Source organism: Ambystoma mexicanum, chromosome 11, assembly GCF_040938575.1.
Source record: "Ambystoma mexicanum isolate Mex_15411 chromosome 11, UKY_AmexF1_1, whole genome shotgun sequence".
Lineage (NCBI taxonomy): Eukaryota > Metazoa > Chordata > Amphibia > Caudata > Ambystomatidae > Ambystoma > Ambystoma mexicanum.
In genome coordinates this window covers 418,226,761-418,254,229 of record NC_090934.1, presented here as the reverse complement: position 1 = coordinate 418,254,229, position 27,469 = coordinate 418,226,761, and positions in this window count along the sequence as shown.

Here is a 27,469-nt window from a genome sequence, read left to right as displayed (position 1 = left end):
GATATGCTGAAGTGGTCAGTCCCATTACTACCGAGGCTGAAGATATGCTGAAGTGGAAGGTCCCATTACTAAAGAGGCTGACGATATTCTGAAGTGGTCAGTCCCATTACTACAGAGGCTGGAGGTATGCTGAAGTGGTTGGTCCCATTACTACATAGGCTGGAGATATGTTGAAGTGGTAGGTCACATTATATGGGAGGCTGGAGATATGCTGAAATCGTCGGTTCCATTACTACGGAGGCTGAAGATATGCTGAAGTGGTTGGTCCCATTACTACAGAGGCTGAAGATATGCTGAAGTGGTCAGTCCCATTACTACAGAGGCTGAGATATGCTGAAGTGCTAAGTCCCATTACTACAGAGGCTGACGATATTCTGAAGTGGTCAGTCACATTACTAAAGAGGCTGAAGATATGCTGAAGTGGTAAGTCCCATTACTACAGAGGCTGGAAATATGCTGAAGTGGTAGGTCGCATTATTAGGGAGGCAGGAGATATGCTGAAGTGTTCGGTCCCATTACTACGGAAGCTGAAGATATGCTGAAGTGGTTGGTCCCATTACTACAGAGGCTGAAGATATGCTGAAGTGGTCAGTCCCATTACTGCAGAAGCTGAGATATGCTCAAGTGGTAGGTCCCATTACTACAGAGGCTGAAGATATGCTGTAGTGGTTGGTCCCATTACTACAGAGGCTGAAGATATGCTGAAGTGGTCAGTCCCATTACTACAGAGGCTGAGATATGCTGAAGTGGTAAGTCCCATTACTACAGAGGCTGAAGATATGCTGAAGTGGTTGGTCCCATTACTACAGAGGCTGAAGATATGCTGAAGTGGTCAGTCCCATTACTACAGAGGCTGAGATATGCTGAAGTGGTCAGTCCCATTACTACAGAAGCTGAGATATGCTGAAGTGGTAGGTCCCATTGCTTCATAGGCTGAAGATATGCTGAAGTGGTCGGTCCCATTACTACAGAGGCTGAAGATATGCTGAAGTGGTCGGTCCCATTACTACAGGGGCTGAAGATATGCTGAAGTGGTAAATCCCATTACTACAGAGGCTGGAGATATGCTGAAGTGGTCAGTCCCATTACTACCGAGGCTGAAGATATGCTGAAGTGGAAGGTCCCATCACTACAGAGGCTGACGATATTCTGAAGTGGTCAGTCCCATTACTACAGAGGCTGAAGGTATGCTGAAGTGGTTGGTCCCATTACTACAGAGGCTGGAGATATGCTGAAGTGGTAGGTCACATTATATGGGAGGCTGGAGATATGCTGAAGTCGTCGGTCCCATTACTACGGAGGCTGAAGATATGCTGAAGTGGTCAGTCCCATTACTACAGAGGCTGAGATATGCTGAAGTGCTAAGTCCTATTCCTACAGAGGCTGACGATATTCTGAAGTGGTCAGTCCCATTACTACAGAGGCTGAAGATATGCTGAAGTGGTCGGTCCCATTACTACAGAGGCTGAAGATATGCTGAAGTGGTAAATCCCATTACTACAGAGGCTGGAGATATGCTGAAGTGGTAGGTCGCATTATTAGGGAGGCAGGAGATATGCTGAAGTGGTCGGTCCCATTACTACGGAGGCTGAGATATGCTGAAGTGGTAGGTCCCATTACTACAGAGGCTGAAGATATGCTGTAGTGGTCGGTCTCATTACTACAGAGGCTGAAGATATGCTGAAGTGGTCAGTCCCATTACTACAGAGGCTGAGATATGCTGAAGTGGTAAGTCCCATTACTACAGAGGCTGAAGGTATGCTGAAGTGGTTGGTCCCATTACTACAGAGGCTGAAGATATGCTTTAGTGGTCAGTCCCATTACTACAGAGGTTGAGATATGCTGAAGTGGTCAGTCCCATTACTACAGAGGCTGAGATATGCTGAAGTGGTAAGTCCCATTACTACAGAGACTGAAGATATGCTGAAGTGGCCAGTCCCATTACTACGGAGGCTGAAGATATGCTGAAGTGGTAGGTCCCATTACTTCATAGGCTGAAGATATGCTGAAGTGGTCGGTCCCATTACTACAGAGGCTGAAGATATTCTGAAGTGGTAAGTCCTGTTACTACAGAGGCTGAAGATATGCTGAAGTGGTAGGTCCCATTACTACAGAGGCTGAAGATATGCTGAAGTGGTAAATCCCATTACTACAGAGGCTGGAGATATGCTGAAGTGGTCAGTCCCATTACTACCAAGGCTGAAGATATGCTGAAGTGGAAGGTCCCATTACTACAGAGGCTGGAGATATGCTGAAGTGGTCAGTCCCATTACTACAGAGGCTGAGATATGCTGAAGTGGTAAGTCCCATTACTACAGAGGCTGAAGATATGCTGAAGTGGTTGGTCCCATTACTACAGAGGCTGAAGATATGCTGAAGTAGTCAGTCTCATTACTACAGAGGCTGAGATATGCTGAAGTGGTCAGTCCCATTACTACAGAGGCTGAGATATGCTGAAGTGGTAAGTCCCATTACTACAGAGGCTGAAGATATGCTGAAGTGGTCGGTCCCATTACTACGGAGGCTGAAGATATGCTGAAGTGGTAGGTCCCATTACTTCATAGGCTGAAGATATGCTGAAGTGGTCGGTCCCATTACTACAGAGGCTGAAGATATTCTGATGTGGTAAGTCCCGTTACTATAGAGGCTCGAGATATGCTGAAGTGGTAGGTCCCATTACCACAGAGGCTGAAGATATGCTGAAGTGGTCGGTCCCATTACTACAGAGGCTGGAGATATGCTGAAGTGGTAAGTCCCATTTCTACAGAGGCTGGAGATATGCTGAAGTGGTCAGTCCCATTACTACCGAGGCTGAAGATATGCTGAAGTGGAAGGTCCCATTACTACAGAGGCTGGAAATATGCTGAAGTTGTAGGTCGCATTATTAGGGAGGCAGGAGATATGCTGAAGTGGTCGGTCCCATTACTACGGAGGCTGAAGATATGCTGAAGTGGTCAGTCCCATTACTGCAGAGGCTGAGATATGCTGAAGTGGTAGGTCCCATTACTACAGAGGCTGAAGATATGCTGTAGTGGTCGGTCCCATTACTACAGAGGCTGAAGATATGCTGAAGTGGTAGGTCACATTATATGGAAGGCTGGAGATATGCTGAAGTGGTCGGTCCCATTACTACAGAGGCTGGAGATATGCTGAAGTGGTAGGTCACATTATATGGGAGGCTGGAGATATGCTGAAGTGGTCGGTCCCATTACTACGGAGGCTGAAGATATGCTGAAGTGGTTGGTCCCATTACTACAGAGGCTGAAGATATGCTGAAGTGGTCAGTCCCATTACTACAGAGGCTGAAGATATGCTGAAGTGGTTGGTCCCATTACTACAGAGGCTGAAGATATGCTGAAGTGGTAAGTCCCATTACTACAGAGGCTGAAGATATGCTGAAGTGGTTGGTCCCATTACTACAGAGGCTGAAGATATGCTGAAGTGGTCAGTCCCATTACTATAGAGGCTGAGATATGCTGAAGTGGTCAGTCCCATTACTACAGAGGCTGAGATATGCTGAAGTGGTAAGTCCCATTACTACAGAGGCTGAAGATATGCTGAAGTGGTCGGTCCCATTACTATGGAGGCTGAAGATATGCCGAAGTGGTAGGTCCCATTACTTCATAGGCTGAAGATATGCTGAAGTGGTCGGTCCCATTACTACAGAGGCTGAAGATATGCTGAAGTGGTCGGTCCCATTACTACAGAGGCTGAAGATATGCTGAAGTGGTAAGTCCCGTTACTACAGAGGCTGGAGATATGCCTAAGTGGTAGGTCCCATTACTACAAAGGCTGAAGATATGCTGAAGTGGAAGGTCCCATTACTACAGAGGCTGGAGATATGCTGAAGTGGTAGGTCACATTATTAGGGAGGCTGGAGATATGCTGAAGTGGTCGGTCCCATTACTACGGAGGCTGAAGATATGCTGAAGTGGTTGGTCCCATTACTACAGAGGCTGAAGATATGCTGAAGTGGTCAGACCCATTACTACAGAGGCTGAGGATATGCTGTAGTGGTCGGTCCCATTACTACAGAGGCTGAAGATATGCTGAAGTGGTCAGTCCCATTACTACGGAGGCTGAGATATGCTGAAGTGGTAAGTACCATTACTACAGAGGCTGAAGATATGCTGAAGTGGTGGGTCCCATTACTACAGAGGCTGAAGATATGCTGAAGTGGTCAGTCCCATTACTACAGAGGCTGAGATATGCTGCAGTGGTAAGTCCCATTACTACATAGGCTGACGATATGCTGAAGTGGTCAGTCCCATTACTACAGAGGCAGAAGATATGCTGAAGTGGTTGGTCCCATTACTACACAGGCTGAAGATATGCTGAAGTGGTAAGTCCCATTACTACAGAGGCTGAAGGTATGCTGAAGTGGTTGGTCCCATTACTACAGATGCTGAAGATATGCTGAAGTGGTAGGTCTCATTACTTCAGAGGCTGAAGATATGCTGAAGTGGTAGGTCCCATTACTTCACAGGCTGATGATATGCTGAAGTGGTAGGCCCCATTACTTCAGAGACTAAAGATATGCTGAAATGATTGGTCCTATTACTACTATGCTGAAGTGGTCGGTCCCATTACTACAGAGGCTGAAGATATGCTGAAGTGGTCGGTCCCATTACTACAGAGGGTGAAGATATGCTGAAGTGGTAAGTCCCATTACTTCAGAGGCTGAAGATATGCTGAAGTGGTAGGTCCCATTACGTCATAGGCTGAAGATATGCTGAAGTGGTCGGTCCCATTACTTCAGAGGCTGAAGATATGCTGAAGTGGTCAGTCCCATTACTACAGAGGCTGAAGATATGCTGAAGTGGTCAGTCCCATTACTACTATGCTGAAGTGGTCGGTCCCATTACTACAGAGGCTGAAGATATGCTGAAGTGGTCGGTCCCATTACTACAGAGGCTGAAGATATGCTGAAGTGGTAGGTCTCATTACTTCATAGGCTGAAGATATGCTGAAGTGGTCGGTCCCATTACTACAGAGGCTGAACATATGCTGAAGTAGTCGGTCCCATTACTACAGAGGCTGAGATATGCTGAAGTGGTAAGTCCCATTACTACAGAGGCTGAAGGTATGCTGAAGTGGTTGGTCCCATTACTACAGAGGCTGAAGATATGCCGAAGTGGTAGGTCTTATTACTTCAGAGGCTGAAGATAGGCTGAAGTGGTAGGTCCCATTACTTCACAGGCTGAAGATATGCTGAAGTGGTAGGTCTCATTACTTCAGAGGCTGAAGATATGCTGAAGTGGTAGGTCCCATTACTACAGAGGCTGCAGATATGCTGAAGTGGTAGGTCTCATTACTTCAGAGGCTAAAGATATGCTGAAGTGATTGGTCCTATTACTACTATGCTGAATTGGTCATTCCCATTACTACAGAGGCTGAAGATATGCTGAAGTGGTCGGTCCCATTACTGCAGAGGCTTAAGATATGCTGAAGTGGTCGGTCCCATTACTACAGAGGGTGAAGATATGCTGACGTGGTAGGTCCCATTACTTCATAGGCTGAAGATATGCTGAAGTGGTCGGTCCCATTACTACAGAGGCTGAAGATATGCTGAAGTGGTTGGTCCCATTACTACAGAGGCTGAAGATATGCTGAAGTGGTCAGTCCCATTACTACTATGCTGAAGTGGTCGGTCCCATTACTACAGAGGCTGAAGATATGCTGAACTGGTAGGTCCCATTACTTCATAGGCTGAAGATATGCTGAAGTGGTCGGTCCCATTACTACAGAGGCTGAAGATATGCTGAAGTGGTCGGTCCCATTACTACAGAGGGTGAAGATATGCTGAAGTGGTAAGTCCCATTACTTCAGAGGCTGAAGATATGCTGAAGTGGTAGGTCCCATTACTTCATAGGCTGAAGATATGCTGAAGTGGTCGGTCCCATTACTACAGAGGCTGAAGATATGCTGAAGTGGTTGGTCCCATTACTACAGAGGCTGAAGATATGCTGAAGTGGTCAGTCCCATTACTACTATGCTGAAATGGTCGGTCCCATTACTACAGAGGCTGAAGATATGCTGAAGTGGTAGGTCCCATTACTTCATAGGCTGAAGATAGGCTGAAGTGGTCGGTCCCATTACTACAGAGGCTGAAGATATGCTGAAGTGGTCGGTCCCATTACTACAGAGGCTGAAGGTATGCTGAAATGTTCAGTCCCATTACTACTATGCTGAAGTAGTCGGTCCCATTACTACAGAGGCTGAAGATATGCTGAAGTGGTTGGTCCCATTACTACAGAGGCTGAAGATATGCTGAAGTGGTAGGCCTCATTACTTCAGAGTTTGAAGATATGCCGAAGTGGTAGGTCCCATTACTACAGAGGCTGAAGATATGCTGAAGTGGTAGGCCCCATTTCTTCAGAGGTTGAAGATATGCCGAAGTGGTAGGTCCCATTACTATAGAGGCTGAAGATATGCCGAAGTGGTAGGTCGCATTGTTTCTTGCAAAATGTGCGATATACCTGTAGGTCTGAAACAATTCTAGCTGATTTGATCACTTTCGAAGATCAACTTTAGACAATGCAATTGCTTTGTTTAGACAATGTAGCATGCCATTTATCCTGGGCTGGGGCACCTTTTCCGTTGTATTGCTTGGCTTGTTATGCTCATGTCTACACAGATGCGTATCTTACGGCTTCCCTCTCTTTCTAAGGAAAGGGCACACAGGGAGATCCCCAGGGAGCGGGGGCAGAGACCGAGTCACTGGCTTGATGGCTTCACCTGTGTGCAATTTGATTTGGCGTCCTTCCAGTTTTCCCAGACGCCTGACCAGCGACGGGAAATGCTGTTCAGTGAGATCAGGATCTTTGGCCTGCCGTTCCCGCGTGAAATGATACATACACTAAACTAATCCCATTTGCTTTGCAGTTAAACTAATCCCATTTGCTTTGCAGTTTTCAAACTAAAAGCACAGCCAGTGTCAACCTCAGGACTGAGAGCATACATCAGACAGTCCACCTCCATGCTCTGTTGGTACAGCAACACTTGCATGTTACTTTGAAAGGAAGTGACAGGAAGTGTGCTGTCCGACCCGTATCCAGAGATGCTGACGTCGCTGGGCTCCCAATGGGGCTGTCTGACATGGTGTGTCTCCGCTCCTATCTCTTTCCCTGTGGCTCCCGTGCTGATGAGGAACTCGGCTGAGCGTCCATTCCCTTGCAAGGCCGCGGAGATGCTGTCTTAAGACTCCTGCCTGCCTCCAAGTGTGAAGATGTAAACACTAAAATGATGCTCTTAAAGTGGCCGTTAAATGAGTTTTTTATTTTTTATTTTGGTGCGCCCACCTCCTTCAGCCTTAAACGATGTAAGCGGAGGAATTCAGTGAATGCATCCAGTATTTATTTGTTTACATTTTTAATATGTATTTTTTTTTTATTATTCACTGTTTTTGTCAGTGTAATTCATTAAGTAGTGTTGAACAGTATTTTCAACCTACTAGGATACACGGCAAGCACGTGACTCCGTGGAATGTGGCATTACATAATACATCTAACAGCTGAGACATAGATGCGTGTTAAGCATAAGCATTAAAGACACATGTACAACTCATTCCCATTGTGCTTGTATCCTCATGGATAGAACACACAAGTGGAGCCCCTCAATCATCTGGGACAATGTGATTGCCACGAATTCCCCATGCAAGTGATGTAGACTTCATTTCATCACATTGCAGGCCAAACAAACATAATTACACTCTTTGAACATATATTGACATACACAGAAAGTACACACTTTACATAGTCATTGCTGCCCCAGTCCTTCTGGCCATTCCTAGTAAAACCTTTGGAACATTGACAATTGTCCTGAAGCAAATGCCTCATTGTAGTATTTCAACCCAAACCGTCTTGGTGCCATTGATCAGTTCAGCCTTGTTTATGTGTTCAGGAACCTGTTTGGAGAACCCCTTCAGGTGCGCCCACGCCATTTCAGTCGTATTCAGGTCTGGAATCTGAACACATGTCCTGTACTAGTCTTGGTTTTTGGGTGTCCTGGTGATAAGATAAGTGCACCTGCATGACCAGAGCCACACAGATTATGTACCATTTGAAGAACGCTGCCTGGGTCATTTTGTAAAAAGTGTAAATTGCACGTAAGGAACAACCAACATTAGCACTTACTTGCCTTTGGCTCCCGGCATGTACAAAACAAAAGAATGAGAACAAGCAAAATTGCCTTGACGCTTTCATTTTACTCTTTGTTTTGTAAAATATATAAGAGCTACCTGCAAGAGCACTTTGCAGAAGACATATGCAATGGATTCCGTTGGAATAAAGCCACTTTTATCAGTTGCTAAAAACAGGAGGATTCCATGGCAATCCTTAAATTGTATGCCTGCATAGAAATCGCATGTAGGCATAAAAGTGTGTACCCTTTGAAGTCAGAGAAGGAATGTAGAGAGGAAATGCTAATTTCATATGGTGCTTCTCTGACCTCAAACGGCAGCAACATGCCCTGCAGCGTAAACGCAAGGTGCTAATGGCTAATGTTTTGCTTGTATGACTTACTTTTGCACTCCAGGTCTTGTTAAATGGCCCTCTAGAGATAACTCTGAAGACGGCACCATGATTGGAGCTGCCCCTCCAAATGAGGTCTTTGGACGGGTGCTTTGTTTGCGGCTTACCAGGAAGGGGCCCCATCCTCTAAATTGCCGCCTGGTTGAACTTTCAGAGTGCTGCAGATGTCTCATCTGTGACTAAATTGTCGTCTAAGTCCTTGACTCTCTCTTTTACATGGAACACCACTTCTCCGTATTCACATCACAAATCATAGGTGACATTGGGTACTTAACAGAAACATAGCATTACCTCAGCCCTGCACAAAATGTAAGGCTGCTCGCCTACTCCCTCAGGCTACAGCCCTGTTACAGTTCTGATGCATGAACCCCCATGCACGAGGACCCTACAGCTTCCCCGAAAATATACCAGAACTTGTATTCTGCTTTGGCCATTATAAAACCAGGACGAGAAGTCACAGATTGGGGAGGAAGGATAGCTCAGGGGCAACGTGTTTATCTTGGAAGCAAGACAACGCAGCGCAACACAGATTTGAATCCCGATACTGCGCTTAAGCGCATTATAAAAAAACAATTATAATTATAGAATGCAAATCAAAAGCGTTGACTGGACAGTCCAGGGGTTTACATGTCATTGCTGGATTTTTGTAATGGAAAACCCAGTGCTAAAAAGCTCCCTCGTCTTGGCTATCTCTGGGCTGATGACCTTAGGCATTGTGCAGCATGAGGAGAGTACAGTGAGTACAGCAGGTTTGGCAGGCAAAGAAGCTCACAAGCTGCAATGCACAATGTCAAACCATATGGTCGTCACCACGGTTGGATAATAGAAGTCTGTAGCTTAATTGTTTCATAAAGGAACATATTGAGTAAAGCCATCAATGTTTTCTAACTAAAGCAGAGCCTATTTTCCCAGGTAGGCAGAAATCTCCTAAGTGACAAGTTGTGAGCTCTTGATTCCAACTCTCCAGCTGTTCTCATTCTACTTGATCTTGCCTCTGCATTTGATACGGTCAACCACTCCATCCTCAATGAAATGCAAACTATACTCTTCATATTCAGCATTCTTCTTTGCCATGAAATAGTCATGTTGTCTGTTCTTCAGAGTGGTGTAGGCGTTTGCGGCGTCCTCCAAGAGTTTGAAAATGATGTCCCTGAAATCTGGCCCAGCACAGTTCAGCAGCCCTCTCTTCCTTTTGTCTATCCTCAGGCTTGGCCGCTATGAGGATGTCGATATCCCTCATCCAGCAAGACAAGCATGGGCTCAGTTTGCTGATCCCGAGATGTCAACATGCAAAGCAGTTAGAGCGAAATAGAGTCCAAAGCAGACAGGGAAATGTGTAACTTCTTTAGGTCTTTGATTCTAATTGGATGTCCGCAGATTGAGTTTTTCGAATCACTTCAATTTCCTCCAGCAATGCAAGTGTCTGATCCTGTTGCAGGTCCTGCCCACGACCTGTGACCCAGCCACGTCAGCAGGCGAGTCATATAATGTACAGGATGCCTGCCCACAGGAAGGAGGGATAGGACACCACAGGGAGCCAGCAGGTGAAAGAATAAGAACATGATTCACAGGGATCCAAAGTCCACATTATTCATATTCCGGATCTGCTAGGGTCATAGACAGTTCAATGTACAGTGTTGATGGTGTGAGCTACGATTGTCCAGGCAACTGAAGCTGTTCTGGGTTAGTTGGGCACCTGGGTGCTGCCATAGAACTGGACACAGGATCCTTCTGAACAAGCATGGATCTTGCATGGCTGGGAGATCTTGTGGTGGACTGTTCTGGTTCAGCGATGCGTACTGTATGAAGCAGTCATCAGGTATGTCAGCCTGGGGGTCAGGCAGTCCAACCTTATTTCACCATCTACACTTGTATATCTAAGAGACAGTCAGGCGTGGCATCACCAGTGTCATTCTCAATGGGTAGTTTGATGTGACTCTGTATCTCACATGTTTAGATTTGGAACATGCTTGGGGAATTCTTCGAATCTGGTGGCGAAAGGGCATCTGTGCATTTAACAAAGCATTCGCAATCGGCCTTTATACAACATATATCATTCATTTAACACTAACGTAGCCCCTTTACGCTATGCTTGTTTGCTTGTTTGTTTGTTTTATTCACTTTTTATGCGCGCCAGACCCTTGGATAGCAGGGCGCAGCGATAAGAAAATGCAAAGCTTACATGGTTACAATAATGGCTGAAATCACAAATAGTTTCATAATATACAATGTAAAAGAAAACAGAATGATGTATTGGCACACACAAATCATTAGAATGTACACAACTCAATAGAAAGGCGGGAGAGGCAATCGCTGCAGAACAGAATGTACAGATGAAACAATTATTCGTTCATTTATCACACTCCTATGGAAGTTACCGTTACTACTCCTGTATGTGAATAAGAGAAAACATGTCGCATTCTGTGAAGGGTAGTTAATACGGCACAGCTGAGCGCAGAGTCCTAATTGTTGGTTCTCATTCAATTTGTCTTGTAGATCTGTCCTATGACCAACATGTTTCAACATCGAGATGCTCTCGGCACATAGCCTTCATCAGCCTCCGTGGACCGCAGGGCCATCTGCAGGAGATCGCTTTCAGGAAACGTGTCTTATGGTTTGTCTTGGAGAAGAATCAGTCACAGGGTACAGGTCCCTATGCTGAATCTTCCCCGCTGGTGTCTCACTGGATATTGCATCGTGTAACTTAAAGATGTGTATTCGGGAATCTGGTTTTGCGTATCTTGGTAAGTCACTGCCGTGGCTGTATGATACAGCGTTCCTAATGTCACTGTGTCTCCCTCCGTCCTCTGTGTCATCACTAGGAATCGAGCCGAGCTGCCCATTGACTGGGTGCATGTGGGCACTGGACAGGTAGGGATTATGGCCATCCCCACCGCGGTTGTGGACTGCATTGGTGAGGGTGGCACGCTGTGAGAAACCTTCCTCTCCCACGCACTCTTGTTCCCAGAGAAGGCCGATCTACGCCTATAGCCCTGGGGGGTGATTGCCTTCAGTGGGCCAAAGCACAGCTGATTGCTAGGATATGCTTCTCGGGTAGCTAATTAGGCTGTACCTCTCCGCAGGCCCTGGCTCTCTGTGGGGTAATAGCAGCTCTATCAATAGCGCATCCCAGGCAAGCTGGAGAACAAGCGACTCATTATTCCAGTGGAAACTGAAACTATGTTCATTTCAAAACAAAGAAGTGGTCCGGGTAGATGCCGGGTGTCGTTTATCTGTAGCCTCGTGGGGCAGGATCCCCAACTTTGATCCTGGAACCCCGAGGCTCGAAATGTCCCTCAAAATTCTAAGATCTCCTAGGAGGATTCTATGAATACCTACAAATACTAAAAAAAAAGAACATTTTGTCAGCGCTGTTTCCGCTTTACATGGTCTGTCTTGATGAGCTTCACAACGGCTATAAAATGGGAAAATCCGCCTGCCAAGTGTCGCAAAAGAGCCCAGACACCATATACCCTCAATGCCAAGAGGGTGCTGTGCGCCAGCTGCTAATGCAAAATGACTTCTGCTCAGCGTGCAGGACTGTAAGTGATGTTTAATTATTATTTCATGGAGTGCCGGCGTTACATCGCGGCCGTGTGCCAATCCCCGCTTAGTTTATCTTTCTTACTATGTACAGTTTGTTCTTGTGGTGTTTGTTCAAAACATGTATCACTTTTTGTGCAGAAATGCACCCAAATATTTATGTAGAAATATGCAATGCTCATCTGTAGAAACACAAAGCAATGAAAGCTCAGCATCATTACATTGCAGCTCAAGGGCAGCATGAGCAATGAAATGAATCAGAATAATTAAAAGTCAGTTGCAATGATAAATGGTAAGAGATGAACTCAATGTGCATTAGGTACCTGCATAAAGCACACACCTGGCACTGTGGATATATGGCTTGTGGAACCCGGAAAAGGTACGCTAGAGTAGCGGAGTAGCCCTGGAACATTTTGAAATGTACATACTTTCATAAAAATCAATTCCAAAAAGGGTTGCTATCCCGGATTAGTTTCCAAATTTGTGTAAAATCGCAATAGACACAGATCCAGAAACAGAATCAATTTCGGGATCTAATATTCTCATGATGATGTCACATCCTTGTTAGTATAGTGGGGTCCGAACACTTGGCTGTCATGCCGGAAAACCAGGGTTCAATTCCCTGACGGGGAGGCCTACATATTATTTTAGCACCTTAATGCCTGTGGGTTTTGTGCACTCTACAAATGTAAAAATAACTAAACCAATAAATAAATAATGATTACAAAGAAACGTATTTAATAATCCACGGAGCAAGCAACAGCAGCCTGCACCATCTTCAGCATCGCTCAATTCAAGTGAGGGCTGAGTGTGTCTACACACATGTTATATTACACTGTGAGTCTTTTATACTGCGCCAGTCACAATTGTATGGGTGGACCTTTAATCACCTTAACCCAAGACAATCGCACTGTCGCTACAATAGGTCTGACCCTGCCCTCTTCCTCATCGTGGGGCGAGGGCAGGAGCCCCCCCAGCACCCCCAGCCCAGCAGAGGAACCACGCGACAAGCGGGGAACAGGACAGGGCCTGCCTGACCCTGTCCCCACACGGCGCCTGACTCGCCCATGCCGGGCGCAGCGCGGGCTGAAACCGAGGCTGAGCCTCATTTACATCAGCGGTAACCGCCGGCAGGCGGATCACGCCGGCGGCCAGCTCCAAGGCCACTCTAAGGCCTGTTGAGAGCCTGCCTACCCCCTCACTCCACTCTTCCTCATCGTGGGGCGAGGGCAGGAGCCCCCCCAGCACCCCCAGCCCAGCAGAGGAACCACGCGACAAGCGGGGAACAGGACAGGGCCTGCCTGACCCTGTCCCCACACGGCGCCTGACTCGCCCATGCCGGGCGCAGCGCGGGCTGAAACCGAGGCTGAGCCTCATTTACATCAGCGGTAACCGCCGGCAGGCGGATCACGCCGGCGGCCAGCTCCAAGGCCACTCTAAGGCCTGTTGAGAGCCTGCCTACCCCCTCACTCCACTCTTCCTCATCGTGGGACGAGGGCAGGAGCCCCCCCAGCACCCCCAGCCCAGCAGAGGAACCACGCGACAAGCGGGGAACAGGACAGGGCCTGCCTGACCCTGTCCCCACACGGCGCCTGACTCGCCCATGCCGGGCGCAGCGCGGGCTGAAACCGAGGCTGAGCCTCATTTACATCAGCGGTAACCGCCGGCAGGTGGATCACGCCGGCGGCCAGCTCCAAGGCCACTCTAAGGCCTGTTGAGAGCCTGCCTACCCCCTCACTCCACTCTTCCTCATCGTGGGGCGAGGGCAGGAGCCCCCCCAGCACCCCCAGCCCAGCAGAGGAACCACGCGACAAGCGGGGAACAGGACAGGGCCTGCCTGACCCTGTCCCCACACGGCGCCTGACTCGCCCATGCCGGGCGCAGCGCGGGCTGAAACCGAGGCTGAGCCTCATTTACATCAGCGGTAACCGCCGGCAGGCGGATCACGCCGGCGGCCAGCTCCAAGGCCACTCTAAGGCCTGTTGAGAGCCTGCCTACCCCCTCACTCCACTCTTCCTCATCGTGGGGCGAGGGCAGGAGCCCCCCCAGCACCCCCAGCCCAGCAGAGGAACCACGCGACAAGCGGGGAACAGGACAGGGCCTGCCTGACCCTGTCCCCACACGGCGCCTGACTCGCCCATGCCGGGCGCAGCGCGGGCTGAAACCGAGGCTGAGCCTCATTTACATCAGCGGTAACCGCCGGCAGGCGGATCACGCCGGCGGCCAGCTCCAAGGCCACTCTAAGGCCTGTTGAGAGCCTGTTTGGAGCATCAGGAGCCAGGGGCCACGGACCATTAATCTTTTGTGAGTAGTGGGAATACCCTCAGTCTATACTATTGTGCTTTCTGGTATGCCCTCTGCTACTCCGCACCCATAAACATTTGAACTCGGTTTCTTTAACTGTTTGCTACATATGCTCATGCTTCCAACGCCACCGCCTCTATGCATTACTGCTGCCATCTCTTTAATAGTACAGGCATCCTTAGCCCTTAGTGCTCCATGCCTCATGACTGCTATTTGGCCGTGCCCTATGGTCGCTAACGTACAACCGCAACTGTGTTGTGCCCTATGGTCGCCTAGACCCCACTTGCATTGTGTTGTGCCCTATGGTCGCCCAGACCCCACTTGCATTGTGTTGTGCCCTATGGTCGCCCAGACCCCACTTGCATTGTGTTGTGCCCTATGGTCGCCCAGACCCCACTTGCATTGTGTTGTGCCCTATGGTCGCCCAGACCCCACTTGCATTGTGTTGTGCCCTATGGTCGCCCAGACCCAACTTGCATTGTGTTGTGCCCTATGGTCGCTTAGACCATACTTGCATTGTGTTGTGCCCTATGGTCGCCCAGACCCCACTTGCATTGTGTTGTGCCCTATGGTCGCCTAGACCATACTTGCATTGTGTTGTGCCCTATGGTCGCCTAGACCCCACCTGCATTGTGTTGTGCCCTATGGTCGCCTAGACCTCATTCGCATTGTGTTGTGCCCTACCTATAACGCCTATGCCCCCTTCACGCCACTCCCCTGTACATTACCTTAGCCCCAGCATGCTACTCTGCCTGACTGCGATCATGTTCCCTTTCTGTGTCATGCAAAGTAACATACCCTGCACTGGCAACAGTTACCTAGCCTATAATAATGGTTTAGTCAGACCCGCCTGCCCAAGACACCACCCGATCACCTGCCCTACACCATTCCTGCCCACCACACCAGCCTTCCCCCCGGATACCAAGTCCGCCCTTCCCACCCATAGACATGCACACGTTCCGCATGTCGCAGCTAACACACACCTAGCTGTCTATAAGCAGAACCCCATCAACACGAGAGCATCTTGCCCTACCATTGACTACAACACCTCTACATTAGCTAACCCAACCAACTCCCGTAACACTACCCTCATCCCCTCCGATCGGAATTCGAGACTTGGCGCTAGAACCCACTACAGACCTAGCAAAGGCCCTACCAAATCACTCAATAAGATCAACCCTCACACTGTAACACCCATCAACACTATCCATCCCAGTCTTAAAGGAGCTCTCCTAAATGTCAGATCATTAGTCGCCCATGCCTCAGAAGTCGCTGACATCATTCTAACAAACAACCTGGACTTCCTTGCGGTAACCGAAACATGGCTGCACGATGCTGCAGGTCCATCTCTTACCCTAGCCATACCTGATAACTACACCATCCTTAGAGCAGATAGACCGAACGCTCGAGGTGGCGGCGTAGCTATCATCTTTAAGACCACGCTTGACATCAGACTATCCTCTGCTCCCCCACTCAAATCCTGTGAACACATTACAGTCAAATTTCAAACCTCCCCTAAAAGTACTATTACGCTGCACTTAATTTACCGACCCCCGGGCCCTCCTGGCTCATTTGAGGAAGACATCACTTCACTAGTTGCTGAAAGTTCCAAACCATCAGCACAAATGATTATACTCGGAGACTTTAACCTTGGGTTTAACGACCCCCTAGACACCCCAGCCACTGCCCTGGCCATGGCATTAGAGGAGCATGGCCTCCAACAACTTTGCTCCAAACCTACCCACTCGAAAGGCAGAATCCTTGACTGGATAACTACCCTCAACTGCAACATTACTACGAAAGATCCCACACAACTTATCTGGACTGACCACCACCTCCTCCCGTTTGACATTCTCACCAGCAACTCAGCACATAAAAGGCCTATCATGGCACCTGCCTGCCCTACTAGGAAAAAGAGCAATATCACAGCGGAAGCCCTAATACCTCTGGTGATCCCTACTTTAAACGCACTACCCGCCACAATGGACTTGAACCAACTGGTCAACGCCTACAATGAGTCCATGGCCAAAGCCATTGACATCATTGCCCCACTGAAACTGCGCAAAGGAATACCCAAAGCGCACCTGAACACATGGTTCACCCCGGAGCTCAAAACCCTGCGTCAACAAAAAAACAAACTTGAAGCACTCTGGAAATCAGTGCCTTCTATAAATAACAGAACCAATCTCACCAACATCTCCACCCTCTACAAAAATGAGATTATACGGGCCAAGAAAGAATCTCTCAATACTAGGATCTCCCAGGCAAGCTCCAGTACTAAGGAGCTCTTTAACATACTAAAGGAATTAGAAAACCCCATTACCCCCACTGACTCTTGCACTAAGGATAAACCCTGGTGCACAGGGATCCAGAATGCCCTAGCTAACAAAATCTCAGGGCTCCAAACTAAAATCAACAACAAACGACAACAACTCACTCTCGATCCCACCTCCTTCCCCACGCCCCCTCCACCTACTGCCACTAATTCAGGCTTCACCTTCAAAAAGGTATCCATATTGGAGGTTCAGAAAATTATAGCATCCCTCAAACCATCGAATTGCAAGGGGGACAGCTGCCCCGCACAGATCATAAAAGATGCAGCTAGGGATCTCTCCCCATTTATCACCAAATTAATAAACCTGTCCTTCGCCAACAACATGGTCCCCAGCAATCTGAAACAGTCCTGGGTCCTACCGCTACTAAAAAAAACTACTCTCAACCCTGACATCCCCACGAATTACAGACCCATTACCACCGTCCCATTCCTACTAAAAATCTTGGATAGAGTGGCTTATTTACAAATCCAGGACTACCTTGAGGCCAATCACCTACTAGGAACTCGCCAATCTGGCTTTAGACCACAACACGGGACAGAAACGGCCCTTGTTGATCTCAAATGCCAGATAGACGAACTCAAAGACAAAAACAAGGCTGCCATCCTTCTACTCCTTGACCTCTCCGCTGCCTTTGACCTGGTCGACCATAAAATCCTGTGCAACCATTTATCTCTGGCAGCACACTTCTCCCACTCTGCAGTCAGATGGATCCAATCTTTCCTGGACAACAGAACCATGCGGGTCTTCTCCCCCCTAGCAGCGGCTGACCCCATCCCCATCACCTGCGGTGTCCCACAAGGATCCTGTGTCTCACCTACCCTTTACAATATTTTCACCAAGCCCTTATTCGACAAGCTGGACAATCTGGGTGTCACCTATACTAACTACGCAGATGACACCCAGATACTCCTCACCTTATCAGGCAACTACAACAAGGACGCCAAATGGATCAATGAAGTCTTTTCCATCATTCAGGCATGGATGGCCACACATGGCCTATGCCTGAATGATGACAAGACTGAATTGCTTCTTGTCGGCTCACCGAACACTATCAGTAAACTCTGTCCCGGCTACACTAGCTTCACTATTGACGGTAACACCATACCCATTGCCAAGAGCGTAAAAACCCTCGGCTTCTACCTAGACACGAACATCAACCTAGCTAAACAAATCAACATGACCGCCTCAGCCACTGCCTACACCGGTAAACTTATCAGGGCCTGCAGACCACTGATCTCCCCTAGCAACTGTCTCATCCTAGCCAGAGCACTCATTCAATCTAAACTGGATTACTGTAATAGCCTCTATGTAGGTGCCAACAAAACAGTAATCAATAAATTGCAAGTTTTACAAAATAACGCACTCCGTGCCGCCCTCAATATTCCTAGAAGGGAACACATCTCCGCCACCAGAACTGCCTGCAAATGGTTGTCCATCCAACAGAAAATTGATTTGAAAACCATATGCCTTACTTACAAAGCCCTCAATCATCTTGCCCCACCCTACCTCTCGAACAAATTTACACTAAGACAGAACACTAGAACCACCAGATCGTCCAACTCACTACAACTAACAGTTCCCAAATACTCCCTCAAAAGAGCCGGAGGATCCAGCTTCCCAACCTTGGCATCACAACTCTGGAATTCCATCCCACTGGATATTAAATCCACACCTACTTTCCAACCTTTCAGAACCAAGGTCATTTCCTGGTTAACCAACAAATAACTGTCCTACCACATATGTATGCACTCCGAATGTCCAATTTTATGTATATTGTTTGAATACTATTATCTATGCCCTATCAACACTGTACTATTGTCTTTTACCTGTAACCTGATGTTCAAAGCGCATATATACCCCCGGGTCAAGAGCGCTATATAAATAAATAAACAAACAAACAAACAAACTGCTTTCCTTAACGGATACAACCCTGGGGTTGAGCAGGCAATTCCTTCCTCCGTGAAAGCAATCGATATCCGCAACTTGCTCAGGATGTCCCTTCACAAAAGATTTGCTGTTGTACCTGTACAATACAACAAAGGGGCTGATACATTTTATTTACCCATCATGATATGACGATCTTCAGTATGGAAACGACAGGACAGGCCCAGAGAATCCCTTTGTGTCCATCATTTTGCCAGAATTGGGGAACTCACCTTACTTTATGCAAGACTTGGTAGCTACTCTGTCAACCATGAATGAAAATGTTTAGTCACCTGAATGCACACCTATCCGGGGTTCCTCTTCCGGATCAGTGGTAATGGACAGGACTGGACACAGAGAACACGGTGTGCTGTCCTACTCATGGTACATATTAGAACTTGTGTCAGAAAAAGGATTTCCCTGAAAACATTCGCTCCAGTGTAGTGCACAACTGTCCCTTGGGGTAAAGGATTCTTGTGGCATGCGTGCAGAGATGTTTGTGCTGACATGGTCGGTGGGATCCCAAAGGTATGTGCAGCTCCAGTTGCTGGGTTCTGTTCAACCCGTGCCTTCTGCAACTGCACAGAACCTGGGACATATGGCAGAGTCGGGCCTGCATCTGTTGAGCTCCCATGTTAAAGTACTGTGGCTGTTCAAAACAATCCCGTGACACATGCCTCAACTTTCCACATGACCAACACTGAATCCCATAAAATCCTCTGCAGTTATTTGCTGTTGGCCCATAAAACCAGGGACCCATTCCTCTGAACCCATCAAATGACCCACTTCCTCATGGAAATTCCCCTCTGCCCCTTAGAAACCTTCTCATTGGCGTTGGACCAGAAACATACCCATCCACCCAACCCTGCAGCATACCTAATTCACTGTGTCCCGGTTGCCCCTGCTGTCCCTCCATAGAATTTGTAATTACTGGCCCTTCTAAACACATTGTTGCCAATTTCTTTTGAACAAGCTTAGCCTCGGATTGTTGTGCCTGCTCTACATTCTCTCTCTGTTTTCCCTGTCTTCTTTTGCAAAAATGCGCGACGTGTGTCAGAATTTCTGGCCAACTCTTGGCCTCCATCCTTACTACTTTATCTAAATCGTGCTCGACTTCTTTGGGAAGTCCCTTCTTCAGCATGTGGTACAAATCGCTGCAGTCTTGTCCCATGCTTCTCCTGGGTCTGTCCTCTACATCTCCTGAATTAACTGGGTGTGTTTAGGAGAATCATCATCCACTTTCATCGTCATATGTAAAAGTCGAATTTATATCAGGCGTATCGGGATACATAATCCACAAGGCACCCCATATCTGTGCTCTAACATTATTAAAAGCTGTCCCATCATGGGTATTTGTATCCAACTGAACTCTTGGATACCTGATATTTTCTAAAGCTTGTCGGACCGCTCCCCATTAGGGCTGTGAATAAGCTCTTCGTGTCCCCTATGGCCACCATGACATCGGCAGTGTGTTTCTCTAATGCATAAATCCTCTTCCCAGCCCCTGCAGTGAGCGAAAGGAGTGTCTTCATCAAGTTATTCCGGTCCATGTTTGAGCACGGGACATAATACGCCCTTCCTAGATGCTTCTGGAGCAATGGAAATTGAGTTATACCTGTTTTTACTGGGGCTTCCCCCATCTCTCCCCTACTCCTTACCTCAGCCATGCGAATATCCAGGTATTTCCTATAGTTCCATGGTGCGCTTTCTATTGCTGCTACTGAAGCAGAAGGTAGGGTGCCTACACCCTACTCTCCCTGTTCAACATCCCATTCCTCTGCTTCTTCATTGTCTATTACGACTGCTACATCCCCTTACTCAGGAGCAACACGCTTGTCTTGGAAGCAAGGAAACGTGGTGCAACACAGGTTTGAATCCTGATCCTGCGCTTAGAAGCCACTTACTGGTAATAAGCGTGTTATAAATGAACTATAAAATAAAATTAAAATAAATGGATTCTATAGGCATGGAAGCAAAATCAGCGCTACCATAGGGTACCGTCTCCCATCCTCCCTGCTCACTCGCTGTACCCAGGCAGCATCCCTGTTCTGCGTGTCCACCTCAACCGTTCTGATAACCGAATTGTCGAATCTAACAAGAACCTGCCCATATCTCCACCTTTCTTCTTCTACTTCCCTTGCCTATCTTTTCACTTTCTCCCGCTCTTCATCTTTCTGCTGCTGTGACAGCATTACTGCTTCCTCCTCTAGCCGTACCGCTTCCATCATCTTTTCCCATTCTTACCCATCTACCACTCTTTGCAATCTATCCGCTATCCTTGCACGAAGAGGCCTAACCTCTTAGTTCTCTCTCATTTCCAATCCTTCCTCTGCTCTTCTATGAGTCTTAATCTTTTCTGCTCCTCACCCTTAATCTGTCCACTAACCTAGCAGTTGGGGAGTTATGCCCTTCCCACTTTCTATTTTCAACCTCTCTGCAGCCCTAACCATTGAAGGAGTTACCTTTCCACTTTCCTCAGAATTCCAGTTCTAAGAAATCGTAGCTGATGGAGGCATTACCTGTGCCTGTCTTGCAGCCACTGGAGTAGCTGCTGGGGAAAAGGGTGGTACAAACTCAGGGTCTGTGTACCCCTCTGTAGGCAATAAAGGATAGCACCAATGTGGGTGGGGGGTGCAGAAGATATTCCTGCACCCTCCTTTTTTGGTCCTTTCTAACAATTTCAACATTATGGCCCGTCCTGCTTTGTTCATACATCCTCCATAATTCTAAGATTTTTAACCACTTTTCTAACTTCAAGCACTTGTGCTTTGTAGTTAAAAAGGTATGCAGGTTCTCCAATATCCCCATATCATAGAATCCCTCAGTAGACCAAGAATTTATCATTTTCCCCTTACTCTCCCACAACCATTCCCAATGATATTTTAAAATGTTCGCCTTATAGCCGGGCAACCCGTGGCACAAATGATTCAATGGAGTCTCCATACTGCAATCCCATTCATCCGATACTAAGCTGAACCTGCGGCATGAAACAAATGTTCACACAAGAGCTCTCTTTTTACCCTTACACAATTCTTTTGTCACACTTCCCACTCATTCACTGTACTTGCCTATGCCACAATTACAGCACTTCACATTTTACTTCAATTCTACTTCTCACTCATACGCAGAAGATAGCATCTTATCAAAAACACTTGGTGGCCAATATTTCTAAGATATCCCCACCACTCAATCATAGGAGGGGTGCAATGCTTTCCACTACAGATATGCTGCTCTCGCTTCTTTTACTAGTACGCCTTCTCGACTACAAGACCGTCTTTTGCTGACTACAGGAAGTTTCCCTTCACTACTTCGACTAACCAAGAAAATTGAGGTTAGGGACTCCGCCCGCACAGCAAATACAAAGGAACAGCAGGGCCTTCTTCTGAAAGGTATCTAGTGTAGAAGAAAAGCCAAATGCCCCTACCAGAATCTCTGCCCGCATGTTGCCTATATGCTGTGAACCGGAAATTGCGACACATGCAGTACCATTGAGGATACCTATACTACAAAGAATTCTTGAGACAAGGTATCCATTATGAAAACCCTACATGCATTCACAAAGAAATTATGGTTTTCTGGACAAAGTCCCGGAAGAAGTATGAAAATTAATGAGAAAGAGGACTGCTGACGCACCTAGAAAAAGACACAAATGGAAGAGGAAAATAAGCATTCTATGAGATCTGAAGACGAGGTGTCGAAGTTAAGCAACATTTCGGGATCGAAATGAAGATGCTCATGCAAAGAAACGCTGAAGAAAATGCACAGTCATTTTACACTTGTACAGATGCTGTAACGCAAGTAGACAAAGCAATCCTGAGGCTGGCTACGTAGTGACTAGATTGAGGCGATGCACCAATGTATATATATAGGAATATATAGAATGTGGATGTTCCACAATGCACTTTAGCAAACTTGAACCCCCGTCAATGGAAAGGGCTTGAGTGTGGGGCAGTTGTAAAATAAGCTGATGGCGAAGGAGAATTTAAGAAAGGCTGGTTGGCCCAGCAACAAGAGTCGAGGCCATCGTGAGCATGGTTGTCTGTCAAGAAGCTACATGAACGTGAGAAAGAAACAAACTTCAGTTTGCTGTGGAAGGAAAAAGCACTGAAGGAGTCAAGAGTTCATCATTTAATAGTATTATATGCAACAAAAAGCTCGAAAACGTGGTCTTCAGTCACATGATCAAATCAAAATAGACTTTGGGTCGAGCTACACCGAAACCAGAAGATAAGACTGACCATGCCACACTCCCTTTTATTCTCAGTTACAGTGAGCTTCTACAAGGCCAAGTTCAAAGCCTAATTGAATGAAAGACCGCAGAAGTGATGATAGATGTTGGGCTAATTGGGTCGGGAGGCATGACCAAACCGAACTCCCTAGCACCTGGGGTAACCAGCTTGCGTGCTGCTAGCAAATGGAATATTCCAGAAGGGCCTGCCAACCAATTACAGAGGGCCACGTATCAAAGAGCACTATAGTTTGTGTAACCAATAGATTGTCGCGTATTTTGTGACAATGAATATGACTTGTACTAGAGGAGGGCTTAGTTGTCCACCTGATATTAGAGACCCAATCACAACCCCCGTCAGAATGGGACATATACCTAGATGTTCCTGTTAAGCCTATCACATCCCCAAGTAGGTTTTCTTAGTTTGTCACGTAGTATGATGTCAGCAGTGACACATTTTTAGTATAAGAATGTTGTTTTTTATGAAATGCATTGAGATCCTACTGTGCGACATCCGTTGATGTCCGTGGTAACTCCCTGTTTTAGATAATTGTTAATAAAACAGTACTAAATTTTGCCAACTTGCTGAGGCGGTTTGATTATTGGTGTATGAGTAAATTCTGCATCCCCATCCATCTCTAAGTATTGCTACTTCTTCTTAAAGGGCACCCGGGGTTCACTATGGTTGGACTTACCCTAAGATACCACCCCACCTTCAAGTGAGGGCTCCAGCCAACCAGACAAGCAAACTAAAGGGTAACAAGACAAGTTTCACACTGGGTGTGTAGGGTAAGATACCCCCTCAAACCTCTAAAATAACAAACTACGTAAAAAATATATACAAAGGACTTACAACACAAAACTGTTCAATCACTATGAAAAAACATCCACTTTCCGAAACCCTACAACCGCAACTAAATACACACCCGCACTCCAATACTACCCTTACCCCCAAAAAACAAAAAACAAAACCAACCACTTGAGTCAAGGAAACAACCCCATTTCTACCCCTACTTACCCTCTTGCTTTACACCCCCAACTGTGTACTCACGTGAACCTCAGGTGCTTCAATGTGGTGCTTCATCAAATCGTTCCGCACTACTAGGCTGTGGCACCACGTCTCCGGGGAGCAGATGGACCTTTAACCAATATGGCATCCGCAGACCTCTTTTTCAATGTGCATAGAAGACTGGTCCCCGCCGTGAGGTGCCGCAGCAGAGAAGTATGAACAGAAGAACCACAGCATCTCGGAATGCCTGGGCTCCTACCCGGTTCACCAAATTGTAGGGGTGGACCCTTAATCACCTTAACCCAAGACAGGCCCACAAAGTTTATTGTACAAAAGCTCTGGGGAGCGGTTAGATGGTGTTGCTGGACCAAACTAACCCAAGTCTCAACAATACAGTTGGCAGTTTATATACTTTTTGCAACAATTTAAAACACTCCCAGAAACATTTATTACCCTACACCCCCCAAATATGATTGGACAAAACCTCTTCAAAGAAATCCCATCTTTCCCCAATTCTTCCATTTTCATTGGTCAGGTTTATCTTCATTAACATCTTCAGCTCATATTCAAAACACACCTCATCTTGGGATTCATTGTAGTAGTTCCTAATATCAGCACATGGTTAAACATTGGTTCTGAAAACATATTTCATTGCTAGAAATAACTGTCCTAAAACCTTTAACTTTAAGTATGATTGCACATAGTTCTACTGATGTATTTTGGCAAAGAAAGAGGGGTCTGTTAAAACAGGATTTGTCTTTGAACCACAGATAGCCATCTCCATTCAACGGACTCCTGGCACCTTAATCTAATTTATGCGGCCACATGCACCCGCTAATGACCTGGACAAATACTTAACTGTCGTAAGCTGGACCTGGGCCTTAGGTTTGCTACCACCGACCAAATGACTAATCCCTCTAAATATTTTAATACAAAGGACTAGATTCTATCTGTTCCCTTGCAAGGACTGTGAACTGTGCCCTGTTCGTACATCTGTATTACTAAGTAACCAATTATCTTCCCCATCAAGAATGTCCCTGCCACTTTAGAATGCCTGTGTAAAAAAGCACCCCCATGTATGAATTTGTGTTTGTGTTGCATTTGCAGTTTTAATATTGCATCTTTCAATGAGATTCATATGGATACACGAGACTATGCCAGTTTTGCTGTGAACCCCCTACTGCCATCAGTATGGTGTGCGCAGCATGAATCCTTTGCAATAAAGGGGACCCTGCTTGACCACCCTGACACTAATGTAGTGCTCTAGCTAAGCATTTCCTTGGCTGAAGAGTGGGGTTTTCTGCCCTGGCAGCAGTATCCAGCCCTTGGTCTGAGACAGAATAGAAAAGGGCATCAGAGAAGGCGAAAAAATATAGAGGGAGGAAGGTTAAATGTGCATGAAAGAGTTGTTCAGATAACAAAAGATAGAAGGTTCAGTGATGGAGTTTGGTGCACTGCAGAGTGAGTGTACAGGGATAAAATCGTAGTGCTGATAGGAAGAAGGAAAAAGCTTAAAGCTCCTGCAAACAAGTGTAAGCCAGTGTGGGCAGTGTTTAGTACCTACCTGGAAGTACTGGAACTGGTCAGTGAGTGGTTGCATGAAGTCTCAATCATACCCCTGAAGGCTGGAGGTCTAACCTTTCCATTAGATGCTACTGTAAACTGGCAGACCCAAGAGAGATGCATCTGGAAATGCCCAGATGCCAGACGTGGCACAGCCAAGAGTGAGCAGTGTGGATGCACAGGGGAAAATAAATCATGTGTGTGGGCTGTTCCTCATACCACCATACTTGCATGCCCTCTCCCACATAGCCAACTGAGTGGCACAAAGTCACAGCACACCAGGACATGATCACAAGGTATTTTATTTGCAAGAAGATTCAACAAAACACCACAAACAGGCTCACCACAACATTACAGTGTCCAGTGAGGCTCAAGCCTAAGGGGATCCCGCACCCTGTTCGTCAGGGTGCTTCAAGACCCTCTCAGTATTGGGATTAAGAGTTTTCTGCACCTTTCATCTGTTCCCACCCTCCTCGCTGTGTTGAGTGTCGCGTGCACGGGTTTCCCAAACCTTCCTTCTATGTGCTTGCTAACCTCTTTGGAATGAACTTGTGGATGTTGCTGAGTATGGAGTTGAGGTTGTGGCAAGATTTCGGTGGAGATCCTCTTACAATGAGCGGCCTCTGGCAGTGGGCAGCAGGTTCTTGCGCCTTACGTGCTATGTGTGTCTGTGACTGCTCAGCATCAGGTCCTCTTCAAGGAGTGCGGCACTATAGTGTGCTGATGCATAAAAGGGGAGGAACGCTTGGTGCAGAGGTCCCTGAGCTGGTGAAACAAGTTGGCAGCGTATCACTCTTGAGCCAAAGTACAGTTAAAGAACCAGTGATATTTCTGTTGTCCATGTGACTGTCCGTGCTGTAGGGTAGGGGTTCAGTGAGGGTAACCAGGTAATTCTCCCCATACAGCACCTATCCCCATCTTCGTTTATCTTGGGGGAGTACCTGGCTCCCTGGGCCACTCCAGTAGTCCCAGAACCGGACAGAGAAATGAGTCACACCACACATTGAGGAATGTGCGCATAGGGCGCCTCACAGCGCTAAAGATAAGGGGTGAGTCTTCGAGGCTGACAGCCAACAATTTGAGCATTAGAGCGCCCAATGGTCTATACTGAAGGGCCGCTAAGCCCTGAACAGCCATGAATGGTCAGTTACATGGTAGGGTCGAGTGGATGAACCTGAAGACACTTCCATATCAAGGTGGCCTTTTCTATGTACGTTGCCTTCTGACAATTAAGCACTAAGGATGCTGCTTGACCAGTCGTTTGGTCCTGCCAGCAAACCCATAGTTGCCATCATGGCCCATTCCAATATGTAGGTGCTCATCCAGTCCTGTTTTTTTCTTTGCATTCTGGGACTTGTAGTCCAGGTTTTTTAATGGGAAATGTGGAACTAAAAGTCCCAGAATTTTAAAGAAAATAAAACAGGACTGGATAAGCACCTACCGATGGGTCATGTTGGTAACTATGCAAATGTATGAGTTGTTTTGGAGTGCGGGGAAAACTTGGCCCCACCTAGGCAGTTGATGGGCTCCGCTTTCAATGATCTATATCTATATCACCCCTTTCCAACACTTCCCTGAACTACAGTTGCATAGGTAGGTTAACTATTTGCAGATGCGCACAAATAGCATGGAGAAATACCTGGTCCCCCTCAATCTCCAAGCACTCCTCGTCTCCCCTGTCTCGACCCGCAACCTCTGTACCCCAATCTCCTCCTTCCCCCGTAGCTTCACCCTGCCTGAAACCCCTCTCCCTCGACTTCTCATCAACTACAACTGAAAGTCCTAACCACCCACAGCCTACCTTCAAATCCCCCAAACCAAACCCGAGCATCCCAACTCACGCAACCACCCATTCCCACCCGAAACCCACCAACTCTGCTGCTCGCCCACTATCCACATCGATCATCTCCCACTGTACCCCTCTCCTTACTCAACTTCCTCTCTCTCCGCCACCACCACCTTCCGCTCCTGCTCCGAGACCAACCTCGCCTCCTGATGTGAACTGCATCCTATTTAATGCCCGTTCCATAGC